This window comes from Kogia breviceps, chromosome 7 (genome assembly GCF_026419965.1).
Source record: "Kogia breviceps isolate mKogBre1 chromosome 7, mKogBre1 haplotype 1, whole genome shotgun sequence".
Lineage (NCBI taxonomy): Eukaryota > Metazoa > Chordata > Mammalia > Artiodactyla > Physeteridae > Kogia > Kogia breviceps.
This window is the reverse complement of record NC_081316.1, coordinates 71,329,475-71,344,327: the sequence shown is the minus strand read 5'-3', so window position 1 is coordinate 71,344,327 and position 14,853 is coordinate 71,329,475. Positions and strand designations below refer to the sequence as shown.

General features: G+C 37.2%; 1 pseudogene; it reads right to left on the bottom strand.

The window, feature by feature from the left end:
- Positions 1-291: 291 nt before the first annotated feature.
- On the bottom strand, positions 292-14,839 carry LOC131760319 (small COPII coat GTPase SAR1B-like; annotated as a pseudogene).
- Between the last annotated feature and the right edge of the window lie 14 nt (positions 14,840-14,853).

Here is a 14,853-nt window from a genome sequence, read left to right as displayed (position 1 = left end):
TGTGTTTATTTCTGGGCTCTCTATTCTGTTCCATTGATCTATGTGTATGTTTTTATGCCAGTATCATACTGTTTCAATAACTATAGCTTTGTAATATAGTTTGAAATCAAGGAGTGTGATGCCTCCAGCTTTGTTCTTCTTTCTTGAGATTGCTTGTAAAGGTTTATTAAGCACATAATGAGGCTTTCTGGGGAGAACAGTGTGGTTTCTGAGCAGGTCCAAGAATGGCTATCTTGAGAGAGCAGGGATAGGAGACTGACTCTGTTTTCACCATGATCAAGAGGTGGAGTCTTCATGTGGGCCAGGGCTTGCATGCTTTGAACTTCCCTTCAGTGCCAAAGGAGGAAGCACCCGGGACTTCTTATAACTTGCCCAGATGTGGGGTAAAAGGAGGAGGAAGTTGTGAGGCTTGAAAGCTGTCAGCAAACATCAAAAATGGAGTCAGATTCTTTATTACAAGAATAAAAGACTTAAAGTTTCGTGTTCATTAATAATAACATATTTAATTTGTAGTTTATTATACTTTCCCACAATGTTCCATAATATAAGAAAACCATTAAGCACATTTAAACATTAATATATGGTCTTAGAAATTTTAAGAATTGAGGAAAAAGAAAGTACTTCAGGTGGTATAAAATAGTTTAAAAAATATCATGCAAAAGGAACTTTCAAGCTGGCTCATTCAGGAGTCGTTTTACCCGACTTGTAATATGTCCATCTTTTCTCTATTAACAGAAAAGTTTCACTTAAAACAAAAAAGTGAGCAAGTAGCTTATTATCCTTATTTTGGGCTTCCAAGTTTGTGACATCTGAACTAAATCAATTGCTGAGGGCTACACTACCTCTGTGAGCTGTGGGACTAGTCTGTCCCCTGTTAGAATGTAAGTCTCACTAGGGTTGAGACTTCAGAGTCTCTTCTGTTCACCATTTACCATTACACCAGGGGTCCCCAACCCCCAGCCGTGGACCGGTACCACTCCGTGGCCTGTTAGGAACCAGGTCACACAGCAGGAGGTGAGCGGTGGGCGAGTGAACGAAGCTTCATCTGCCGCTCCCCATCGCTTGTATTACTGCCTGAACCATCATATCCCAACCCCCCCACCCAGGTCCGTGGAAAAATTGTCTTCCACAAAACCGGTCCATGGTGCCAAAAAGGTTGGGGACCGCTGCGTTGCACAGTACCTGACACGTAGCAGATACGTGAAAAATATTGGAAGGATGGTTGGTAAGTTCAAATGAGTTGCCACTAGGTGGCAATGTTTTCTAGGTCCTGTGCTACAAATCTTCACAGCATTAAAGCAGTCGATTGATACCTGGTAGCCGGCTATGCCCAGGATCACATCAGTCACACATGTCCAAACCTCTGTGATCCAGCCCCCTCATGGCTGAAACGTCATCCCTCACCAGCCTTCTAAAATGTTAGGGGGTGGAGAATCACACAAGAATTTCTTATTGTAAGTCATCTTAGATATTATCTGTTCTATTTCAACTCCCTGATTTTTCAAGCCAACAAAATGGGGACAGCCAAGCCCTAAGCCTCAGAGTGGCAGTGTAGCCTTCAGCAACTGACTTAGTTCAGGTACATCAAATTCAGAGCCCCAAATAAAGATAGTACACTGAACTACTATAGATACATGATATATGATATATATATGATTTAGTAAAGTTACTGGCCCACAGTAGGTGCTCAATAAATACTACTTCCTTTCCCCTTCTCTGTAATAGAGGTATAAACAAAATGTTGTGGGGACACAGAGTGAGGAACAGTAACTGTAAGAGTTTCCTGAAAACTTTTTAAAGAACGTGACACTGGAGATTGGAAGGATGAATGGGAATTTGGAGGTGCAGAAGGAAGAGAAAGGTCCAGGCAGAGGACAAAGCAAATAGAGAGGAGCGTCAGTGGGTCCTCTGGGAAGCAGATGCTGAGGCAGAGTTAGGAGTGCACTGCCCCAGGCCTCTCTGCCTGCTGTCCCTTGGCGCAGCCCCGTTCCCTCCCAACATGTCTCACTCTGTTATTTCAGGTCTCAGCTCAAATGTCAGACATCCTCAGAGGGGCTTCCCTGACTATTTCTCTAGAATAATTACTGCAGTCTACCTCCCCTCCTGTTCTCTTTTCTTTCTGAGCATGTCCACTACCTGTTTATTTGTGCATTGTCTGTCTCTCCAACTACAGTGTAAGCTCACTGAGGGCAGGACTTTGTCTTTTCATGGTGGCATCACCAGTCCTTAAAACAGAGCCCTTTGTAAACACTGTTGAATGAATAGATGAATAGAGGAGTTCTAGGACACAGAGAAAGGTACACAATACCAGTTATAAAAGTGAGCAACCTCTGCACAGTAACGACTGTCCTGTCTATCAAACGCTCCTTCCAGAAAGGCAGGGGCAGATTGTACAGACTCCTCCCATACATGTAGCTGCCATGTTCTCTGCTGTGAAGAGCAGGTTTTGAGCCAACCATAGATGAACTTCTTATGTGTCCCACAGTACCTCTCACTGCCTCCCTGTGGTGTCAAGAATAATGAGAGAGGTTGTTTGAGCTTCTGGTGGGGAGGAATGTGCTGGAAATAGAAAGGACACAGCCAGAGGCAGTTACAGTTTATCTCATACTCAAATCACTCATTGTCATTGTCCTACTATAGTCTCAGATCCAGTTCTCAGAACAATAAAGCCCTCTTATGACATTTGAAATATCCTAAGCAACTAAGAAAAACTTAGGAAAATTTCCCATATGAGGGAAACGTTGGATTAATTATGTCCAGAGTTCTGAACCACGTCAAAAAGAAAATCTTCATAAATGGCATTTAAACTGTCTCACCGTAATGCAAGGACAGACCTGGAGTGCTGTCCAGTGCAGGAAAGCTGTTGGGAGAAGCAGGAGAATTCTTCTTCAGTGCTTTTCAGTGTTAATAAGGGCAGATTTTCTTTCTTTTGTTACTAAATGTGCAACGCCACATCTTCTATTCTTGTTGCCAGATGGATGTGGTTTAGCACAATACTATCCTATCAGCATTTCTTTTCAAACATAAGTCAGTATAATGCTGAGCTGGAGGCTATATAAAAGTAATTAACCACAAAGACAAATACAGTTTAAGTAGCTGTTCAAAAATCTGAGACATTGTGAAGTTATCATTTAAAAAACAAAAACACCTAAAATTTCCTGAAACATCTTGACCTTTTATACCTAACCTACAATATGTGATTTCACACTTATGATGAAATTATGCCCTGAATTGACTTCACACTATTTTAGTTTCTTTTTTTGGAGATTCATAGTCTTTGCAGTTATATGAAGAAAAGGAAAGAAAAGTAAAAATACCACGAAGCTATAGATTATGTTTGTGTGTGTGTGTGTGTGTGTGTGTGTGTGTGTGTGTTTACACTAAAAAAAAATCCCCAAACCATCTTGGCTAGGTTTTGCTTTTTTACCAATAGAAGGTGCTAACATTACCATTAATAAAAGTTCACTGTTTAATGTTTCAAGTGTGACAAACTTGTGTAGAAGCCTGGTGAGCCCACAGAGAAATGTATTATTGTGTTTATATTTGAAGAATTAACTAACAATATTTTGATTTGAAAAGACAACATATAAAGGATTTTTTTTTTTTTGCTCAAATGGGAAAACACTTAATCATAAATGTAGTTATTAGTGTTCAATCTAAAAAATAATATAAAGAAGGAATACATACAATAAAATCATCTCTTAGTCTTTCAAATAAAGTAAACTGAAATGTATTCTTGGGATGTTGAGATGACTCAGTGACAATGCTTCTTGAATTTTGTATCAAGGTAACATATCAGACCAAGTGAACAGAAAATGAATGAATAAGATGTTCATCTCAGAGCAGAAGAAAGAAGAACTACAATCCTGCAGACTGCAGAATGAAAACAACAATCACAGAAAGATAGATAAAATGAAAAGGCAGAGCACTATTTCCCAGATGAAGGAACAAGATAAAACCCCAGAAAAACAACTAAATGAAGTAGAGATAGGCAACCTTCCAAAAAATGAATTCAGAATAATGATAGTGAAGATGATCCAGTACCTTGGGAAAAGAATGGAGGCAGGATCAAGAAGATGCAAGTAAACTAACAGACCACTGTAAAGCAATTATACTCCAATAAAGATGTTAAAAAAAAAAAAAGAAGATGCAAGAAATGTTTAACAAAGACCTAGGAGAACTGAAGAACAAACAAACAGAGATGAACAATATAATAACTGAAATGAAAAATACACTGGAAAGAATCAATAGCAGAATAACTGAGGCAGAGGAACTGTAAGTGACCTAGAAGACAGAACGGTGGAGATCACTGCTGTGGAACAGAATAAAGAAAAGAAAATGAAAAGAAATAAAGACAGCTTAAGAGACCTCTGGGACAATATTAAATGCACCAACATTCGAGTTATAGGGGTAACAGAAGGAAAAGAGAGAAAGAAAGGACCTGAGGAAATATTTGAAGAGATTATAATAGAAAACTTCCCTAACGTGGGAAAGGAAATGGCCGCCCAAATCCAGGAAGCACAGAGAGTCCCAGGCAGGATAAACCCAAAGAGAAACAAGCCAAGACACATAGTGATCAAACTGACAAAAATTAAAGACAAAGAAAAATTATTAAAAGCAACAAGGGAAAAATGACGAATAATATGCAAGGGAACTCCCATAAGGTTAACAGCTTATTTCTCAGCAGAAACTCTGTGAGCCAGAAGGGAGTGGAACAATATGTTTAAAGCGATGAAAGGAAAGAATGTACAACCAAGAATACTCTAGCCAACAAGGATCTCATTCAGATTTGAGGGAGAAATCAAAACCTTTACAGACAGGCAAAAGCTAAAAGAATTCAGCACCACCAAACCAGCTCTACAACAAATGCTAAAGGAACTTCTCTAAGTGGGAAACACAAGAGAAGAAAAGGACCTACAAAAACAAACCCTCCAAAATTAAGAAAATAGTAATAGGAACATACATACCAATAATTACCTTAAATGTAAATGGATTAAATGTTCCAACCAAAAGACACAGGCTTGCTGAATGGATACAAAAACAAGACCCATATATATGCTGTCTACAAGAGACCCACTTCAGACCTAGGGACACATACAGATTGAAAGTGAGGGGATGGAAAAAAATATTCTGTACAAATGGAAATGAAAAGAAAGCTGGAGTAGCAATACTCATATCAGATAAAATAAACTTTAAAATAAAGAATGTTACAAGAGACAAGGAAGGACACTACATAACAATCAAGGGATCAATCCAAGAAGATATAACAGTTATAAATATATATACACCCAACATAGGAGCACCTTAATACGTAAGGCAAATGCTAACAGCTATAAAAGAGGAAATTGAAAGTAATACAATAATAATGGGGGACTTTAACACCTCACTTACACCAATGGACAGATCAACCACACAGAAAATTAATAAGGAAACACAAGCTTTAAATGACACAATAGATCAGATAGATTTAATTGATATTTATAGAACTTTCCATCTGAAAACAGCAGGTTACACTTTCTTCTCAAGTGCACCCTGAACATTCTCCCAGATAGACTACATCTTGCGTCACAAATCAAGCCTTGGAAAATTTAAGAAAATCGAAATCATATAAAGCATCATTTCTGACCACAATGTTATAAGATTAGAAATAAATTACAGGAAAAAAACTGTCAAAAACACAAACACATGTAAGCTAATAATACATTATTAAATAACCAAGAGATCACTGAAGAAATCAAAGAGGAAATCAAAAAATACCTGGAGACAAATGACAATGAAAACACAACAATCCAAAACCTATGGGATTCAGCAAAAGCAGTTCTAAGAGGGAAGTTTATAGCTATACAAGCGCACTTCAAGAAACAAGAAAAATCTCAAATAAACAATCTACACCTAAAGGAACTAGAGAAAGATGAACAAACAAAACCCAAAGTTAGCAGAAGGGAAGAAATCATAAAAGACCTGAAATAAATGAAATAGAAACAAAGAAAACAATATCAAAGATCAATAAAATTAAAAGCTGGTTCTTTGAGAAGATAAACAAAACTGATAAACCTTTACCCAGACTCAACAAGAAGAAGAGGGAGAGGACTCAAAACAATTAGAAATAAAAGAGGAGAAGTTACAATGGACGCCGCAGAAATACAAAGCATCATAAGAGACTATTACAAGCAACTCTATGCCAATAAAATGGACAACTTGGAAGAAATGGACAAATTCTTAGAAAGGTATAAACTTCCAAGACTGAACCAGGAAGAACTAGAAAATATGAATAGACCAAACACAAGTAATGAAATTGAAACTGTGATTAAAAATCTTCCAACAAAATCCAAGACCAGATGGCTTCACAGGTGAAATCTATCAAAAATTTAAAGAAGAGCTAACACCCATCCTTCTCAAACTCTTCCAAAAAATTGCAGAAGAAGGAACACCCCCAAACTCATCTGTGAGGCCACCATCACCCTGATACCAAAACCAGACAAAGATCCTACAAAAAAAGAAAATTACAGACCAATATCACTGATGAATATAGATGCAAAAATCCTCAACAAAATACTAGCAAACAGAATCCAACAACACTTTAAAAGGATCATACACCATGATCAAGTGGGATTTATCCCAGGGATGCAAGGATTCTTCAATATACACAAATCAATCAATGTGATACACCATATTAACAAATTGAAGAATAAAAACCATATGATTGGGACTTCCCTGGTGGTGCAGTGGTTAAGAATCCACCTGCCAAGTCAGGGGACATGGTTTCGAGCCCTGATCCTGGAAGATCCCACATGCCACAGAGCAATGAAGCCCATGCACCACAACTACTGGGCTTGCACTCTAGAGCCACAACTACTGAGCCCATGTGCCACGACTACTGAAGCCCACATGCCTAGAGCCCATGCTCCACAACAAGAGAAGCCACCGCAATGAGAGGCCCACGCACTACAACAAAGAGTAGTCCCTTCTCCCCACAACTAGAGAAAGCCCACATGCAGCAACAAAGACCCAACGCAGCCACAAATACATAAATAAATAAATTTATTTTTAAAAATTTAAAATAACCCATTTGATCATCTCCATAGATGCAGAAAAATCTTTTAACAAAATTCAACACCCATTTATGATAAAAAGTCTCCAGAAAGTGGGCATGAGGGAACTTACCTCAACATAATAAAGGCCATATATGGCAAATCCACAGCAAACATCATTCTCAATGGTGAAAAACTGAAAGCATTTCCTCTAAGATCAAGAAGAAGACAAGGATGTCCACTCTCATCACTATTATTCAACATAGTTTTGGAAGTCCTTGTCACAGCAATCAGAGAAGAAAAAGAAATAAAAGGAATCCAAATTGGAAAAGAAGTAAAATTGTCACTGTTCGCAGATGACATGATACTACACATAGAAAGTCCTAACAATGCCACCAGAAAACTACTAGTGCTAAGCAATGAATTTGGTAAAGTTGCAGGATACAAAGTTAATGCATAGAAATCTCTTGCATTCCTATACACTAACAAGGAAAGATCAGAAAGAAATTAAGGACATGATCCCATTCACCACCGCAATAAAAAGAATAAAATACCTAGGAATAAACCTACCTAAGGAGATAAAAGACCTATACTCAGAAAACTATGAGACATTGATGAAAGAAATCAAAGATGACACAAACAGATGAAGAGATATACCACTTTCTTGGATTGGAAGAATCAATATTGTGAAAATGACTCTACTACCCAAAGCAATCTACAGATTAAATGCAATCCCTATCACATTACCAGTGGTAGTTTTTACAGAACTTGAAAAAAAAATCTTAAAATTTGGATGGAGACACAAAAGATCCTGAATAGCCAAAGCAACCTTGAGAGGAAAAAAAAAAAACAGAACTGGAGAAATCAGACTCCCTGACTTCAGACTTTACTATAAAGCTACAGTAATCAAGACAATATGGTACTGGTACAAAACCAGAAATATAGATCAATGGAACAGGATAGAAAGCCCAGAGATAAACCCATGCCCCTATGGTCAACTAAGCTCTGACAAAGGAGGCAAGGATATACAATGGAGAAAAGACATCCTCTTCAATAAGCGGTGAAGGGAAAACTGGACAGCTACATGTAAAAGAACGAAATTAGAACACTACTTAACACCATACACAAAAATAAGCTCAGAATGGATTAAAGACCTAAATGCAAGACCAGACACTATAAAACTCTTAGAGGAAAACATAGGCAGAACACTCTTTGACATAAATCACAGTAAGATCTTTTTTGACCCCCCTCCTAGAGTAATGGAAATATTAAAAAAAAATAAACAAATGGGACCTAATGAAACTTAAAAGCTTTTGCACAGCAAAGGAAACTATAAACAAGGTGAAAAGACAACCCTCAGAATGTGAGAAAATATTTGCAAACAAATCAACGGACAAAGAATTAATCTCCAAAATATACAAACAGCTCATGCAGCTCAACATGAAAAAAAACAAACAACCCAATCTAAAAATGGACGAAAGACCTAAATAGACATTTCTCTAAAGAAGACATACAGATGGCCAAGAGGCACATGAAAAGCTGCTCAATATCACTAATTCTTAAAGAAATGCAAATCAAAACTACAATAAGGTATCACTTCACACTTTTGGTAGGTAAGGGATTGTTTTTGTTTGGAACAAAGACACTTAGGTAAATGTTTGGGTAAATGGTGGAAACTGAAGCTTGGAGCTTGGGTGTCGATTGGATCAGTGCTTTACAGAGGAAAGGAATTTGGTGCTCTTCAGTGTGAGGGTAAAGATGGGAAAAGGGGAAAGTTGAGGGCAGGAGAAGAGAAGAGGGAAAGAGAGTGGAGGGGAGATTGAGGGCGGTGAGAAGAAGTGAGGGAAGAGGAGGGAAGAGGTAGAAGAAAGAGGCTGGTTGGAGGACTGGAGAAAGGGAGTCCACACAGGACTTCACAGAAAGTCGTTATGGGCAGTCGGTGATAGGATGGACTCCGGTGATTCTTTAAAGTCTGTGTATTTTGGTTGGTGGAAAATGATGAAAAGGATAGAGTTCACGTCTATGTAGATGCTGGTTGGACAGAGATAGCATGTGTAGATGCAGGATTTTGGGGTAATAGGGGGTCATGAGACTGCATAAATTTCCAGAAATTAATAGAAATCTTGGATAACCCTGGGCCATGAAATTTGGCCTCAAGGCAAGCTAGATCTCAAGGGACAAGGGAGGAAGGGCTCTAGGTAGCAGCATCCAGATTACATAAAGATGTGTATGTGTGTGTGTGTGTGTGTGTGTGTGTGTGTGTGTGTGTGTGTGAGAGAGAGAGAGAGAGAGAGAGAGAGAGAGAGAGAGAGAGAGAGAAAGCACACCTCAAGTAAGAGCAAGAGAGGGAGAGAAATTCACATATGGGAAGAGAATTGGGGAATGGAGAGAGAAATCAGTTGTGCTTATGAAAAACCCAACTACAGTTATATCTGTAATCCTGTAATAGTCACATTTCATGCAAATATAGACTCTCTTCTGGTTTCCTCCCTGCTTCAGATTAGAAGTTGAGTGTATTGCCCAATATCCCTGACAAGTAGATACCTCAAGTCGTAGGAAACTCAGTGCTTTTGGGGGAAGTCCTTTCCATTTTGAAAAACGTCTGTGAGTAGGAAGTTCTTCGTATTAAACTGAAAATTTCATTTATTCATTCATCTAACTAATGCTTATTAAGCGTGTACTACGTGCCAGGCATTGTTCTGTTTAATGGGGAGGAAGAGGAACTGCCGGGACAGCGCCCAGGCAGGAGTGGTAGCAACAGCAGCAACCTGCACCCACCAGCAGGGGCAGAGGTCACAAGGCAGCAATGCCAGATCAGTGCCAGCTACTGAGGAGACTTTTAGTGGCCACTGGGAGAAAGGGAAGCCACCCAGAAGCTGCCCAGGGGAAGGGATTTGCATGGGTCTAGAGTTCCAGCAACTACAATAACCGGAGGCTGCTGTTATCATGTCCCACTTTTCAGAAGCTATACACACTCCTTACATCCCATCCTACGCTGGTATGGTCAGGTTAACACAGGTTACACTACAAATCACATCTCTGCAATGCTATTCTTGAGCTATTTTATGCCATGGTGGGTCAACTTACATTACAAATCTCACCTGTCAAGATCTGAAGTTCTAAGACTATTATCGTTTGCTGGTGTCAGTCCTAGATTTCTGCTGCTTTAAAAAGTGATGAGCAGTATCTTCATCTATTTTTCATTATATTCACTAAAATATTGCAAAAGAAGAATTTGAGATCAGACCCCGAGACATCGTCAACATGTGCAGGGAGAAAAAAAATCTGTTTGACAAAATTTGGATTGAACATCAGATACAAATCAACACCACATATGCCATCATCCAGCCAGTTTCTGTTCATTTGCCACAAAGATATCGTGAGAGACGTGGCCAAGGGCTTTGATGAAATTCAGACATCTGCAGTATTACCACCAGTCTCCAAAGCTTATCAAAACAGGAAGTGGGAGGGTCAGGCCCAGATGTCTCCTTGTGATTGCAGACTATCTCATGGTGATCACGTCTTCATTTTCTTAAAGCTTACACACCACTCTTTGACTAATTCATAATAGAATTTTGCTTAAGATGGTTATTACATTTATTTACCCTAACTGTCTGCAGAAGTTTCTTTCTTTTATGAAAATTAGAAATGTTAGCTCATTTTCAGTTCTTCCACTATTCTGTGTGATTTTCAAAAATAATTATGTCAATCGTTAAGTAATATGTTCTACAAGTTTTTTAAGGTCATATATCTAAGATAAGAAATAAGAATTTAGAGTTGCTACTTGCTTTTTATATCCTCTTCATTATCTTGGCCTCTGTTTTCTTCTTACTAATGTTCAGCCCATCCTATTCCCACCCTCCTCCATGGGATTCAGGCTTGACTGGGAGAAACACTAACCAAGTAGCTGCTGCCAGAGGATGGGACCAAAAAGCTGAAGCGAAGGCTTGATTTTCTGATTTAGATGAGAGCAGTGAAGGACAGTGAGATGAGGGCAAGCTAATTAATCTCCATCAGGAAAGACAGAGCTAATGCATAGCGAATAGAAGGTCAAAGTTGGGGTTCAAAAGCAAGCCAGGACTGGACTTCCCTGGCAGTCCAGTGGTTAGGATTCGGCACTTTCACTGCCATGGGCCCCAGTTCAATCCCTGGTCGGGGAACTAAGATCCTGCAAGCCGCACAGCACGGTCTCCCCCCAAAAAGCAAGCCAGGACCAGGAAAGAATGGTGTAAGGCTATTCTGTCAAATTCAGTGACCACTAATCACGTGGACTCCTGAGCACTTGAAATGTGGCTAGCATCACTGAGGAACTGAATTGTTGATTTCAGTTTAGTTTAAACTAAGTTACTTTGAAATTTAAAAATTGAAGCAATGTAAAATTTTTTTCATTAAATACAACTCCATTGTTCTGAGAAGATTACATTGCATCTTAACCATCAAATCATGTAAATGTTATTGTAATGTTGTAGTGTACATGGTGGACCTGTGTCTTTTCTAGTATTACACATAAACACATTACCAATCTAGTTGGTGTCAACAAAATGATTTAAATGCTTTTTCCTACACATCGATGTAACATTGTAACACAATTATTTGGATGTTTATACAGAAAGCACCAGTTACAGTGATACCTATGTAAATTGTAATTGCTAATCAAATGGAAATACTTATTATTTCAATTAAAACAGTTATATTATTGCTCTAATTTAAAAATTAAGTATGGACAACATTTTAAGTTTAAAACTAGGGCATACTAGTAATGTAGAATCAAATGGAGATGCAGAAGCCAGTCCTACAACTAGAGCAATAAAGGAAAAAAAAGATTAGGGGAAGATGTGTCCCAAATTTCACAAGTCATGGCAATTGCAGTTTTTTGTGGCCAAGCAAAATGAAAAAGCAGTTTGCTTGATGTATAAGTGTTCTTTAAGATAATAAAGCAGACACTATTAGAGACATTATCAGGAAATACATTGTGTATTTGATAAGTTTCCTCTCAACAGTCAAAAAGATTTGGAAAGAATAGACTAAATTAGTTGCCACAAGTCAGAAATGAATATCCAACAGCAATTTAAAAAATTATGACTAATAGGGTTTGAACTTGTAACTTTAGCTAGATATTAAATGACTTAGATTCTTGCACAAAAGAGAAAATCATTTTTAGATGGAAACATGGTAAAAGAAATTATTATTTCATTTCTGGAAATATTATAAAATTATTAGGAAAAGAGTAAAAAATGATACTTTATAAAAAATAAAATATCTTCAATGAAGTCACCGAACAATTGTCCATGGAATACAAGCCCTTCTTAAGAATATCAAAGATCGATTGATTCAGAATTGGAAAGACTGCAAGTACTTTTCTTTAACACATTTCAAGTGCTTAGGATGAGTCATGCCTAATTAATACTTTGGTTATGTTTAGTCTCAGAGGACTTCCAAACTTATGAAGAAGTGTTGTCAACTCATAGACTAAAAAGCAAAATTTGTGGCATAGATATATTTGAAATTTTTATGATTGTCAAAGAAGAATTTCAGTTAAATATGAAAAAACTTTGTTTATATCATGATGGAGGTGCTTCAGCTGTTACGTCAAGAATCTGGATTTATAGGAATTTAAAAATAAGAGATTGATGTTTCCCTTATTGCTTTCTTCCACAAAATGACACATATTGAAAATATTTGTGCTCAGTTTTCTGAATCAGACTCATGGAAAGTGTCATGGATACAGTTATTAAAACTGTTCCATATATACATGCCAATGCTATGAATCAGCACCAGTTTATGACACTGTTGAAAGAAGTAGAAGACCCTGAATTTAATGATCTTGTGTTATTTACCAATGCTTATTGGTTGAGTTGTAAAAGAATTTTATCAAGATTTACTATGCTGTTAACCCCAATTCAAGATTTTCTTGAAACAAAAGAATATTTGCCACATTTTCAATAATGGCAGACAAAACTTGGCAGTTATGATTTATGTTATCTCAGTCATATCATGCTGCATGTGAACAGGCAAAACTTGAAGCTCCAAGGAATAGAACAGCTTATTTGTAATCTAGATCTATAGATATAAGAATTAATGTTGATATTGAAATTTTTCATAATACTAGTTAATAATGATTTTACACATTTTTCTTAATATGAATTAATAGGCAGAATATTTTAATTATAACCAAGATTGTTATGTAACTTGTCTGAAAAAAAATCCAAAAAATTTTGAAGAAGTTTGCTTGCTAATGATAAATTTGGAGTTTTTTTGCTTCCTCCCCCTCCAACTTTATTGAGATATAATTGACGTATAACATTGTGTAAGTTTAAGGTGTACAATGTGAGGATTATGCAATGATTACCACAATAAGGTTAGTTAACACATCTATCACTTGACATAATTACCTTTTTTTTTCCTTTTTGAGGAGGTGGTGTTGAGAACATTTAAAATCTAGTCTCTTAGCAACTTTCAAGTATACAATACAGTATTGTTAATGATAGTCAGCACACTGTAAATCAGATCCTCAGAACTTGTTCATTTTATAAATGGAAATTTTTACACTTTGACCAACAGAGTTGCTTTCAATTTATGCAATACCCCCTTTGAATTTGAAGTTAACACTGAATTGTCTTGTTAGTGAACTTACTAACCTTTGCATAGTTTTGAAATTGATATGTTTTAAGGATGTCAAACCTTAGAGTTTGTTTTATTGCATGATGTTTGTGTAAGAAAAATGATTGAAAACTGTAAGACATCATCAATCAGCTAATTATTAACTGTACACTTAAACTAGGTGGACATATAATCTAAAATTTAAAAACTAGTTTCAAAAAGTAGACAAAAATTTAAGATCATGAGCTTTTCAATATGGCTTATATTTGTAGTTTCATATTGTTAAAAAGTGCAACAAATGTACGGCTGGAAAGTTGCTCTTTATACTGTAAATATTGCTGGGGTAATATCAGATTGCAAACTATAAAAACTAATTATTTTTATGGAATGATAAAGTTAACATTGTGATAACCAGTTTTCAATTCTCACTCGAATTGTTGATAATAATTTCAATAATCTAAATAATCTGTTTTATAACCAACAACATTCTACTGAATTCAAGTTATGAATATTTCATGATCAGATCTCTGAGTGGGCCTGAATGGTGAGAACTGGAACCTATTCAGGTTGGTGTTAATGACCTGTACCTGCAGAGGACGCGTTCTCGGTAACCTAGTCTTTTGAGCACACTGCACATGAGAACTTAGAGTTCAGCATTCAGCTCTTTCCTGTTGTCTGACCATGTAAAACAAACATCTCTCATAACCTCTCTTCACTGATGGCTTCAGGTCTGTTGATCTTATTCCCAAGAATCAGTATAGACACATTAGAAATGGTTTCAACTGTCATTAGTGAATCAAGTTCTTCTTTAGATTCTAACAGCCTTTTATGATCTGCAAAATCCACCAGAAGTGTAATGCCATTGATAGCAGGAAGGTAGTTTTTCCACACTCTTTGAGCTTGAACATGTTCACCCAGATCAAAAGTTGCAAAGGTCATGCCAGTAATAGTTAGTTCTTTTGAAAGGGGAGGTAACGTTGGGACATGTGTCCAAGTCTGTCATCTTTTAGCATATATAGCAATGTTATTTTTCCCACATTATCCAATCCAAGAAATGCCAATTTGCCAGTTCTCTTATATAATCCTAAAAACTGTAACATTCTGCTGAAACCACTGTATATCCAATCAAATATGAAGGACCTATCCATACCTTAGAGTCTGCAACTGAAGACAATGCTATTCCTTGCTTGGCATTGGCCTTACAGCCTCTGAGACTGAACTG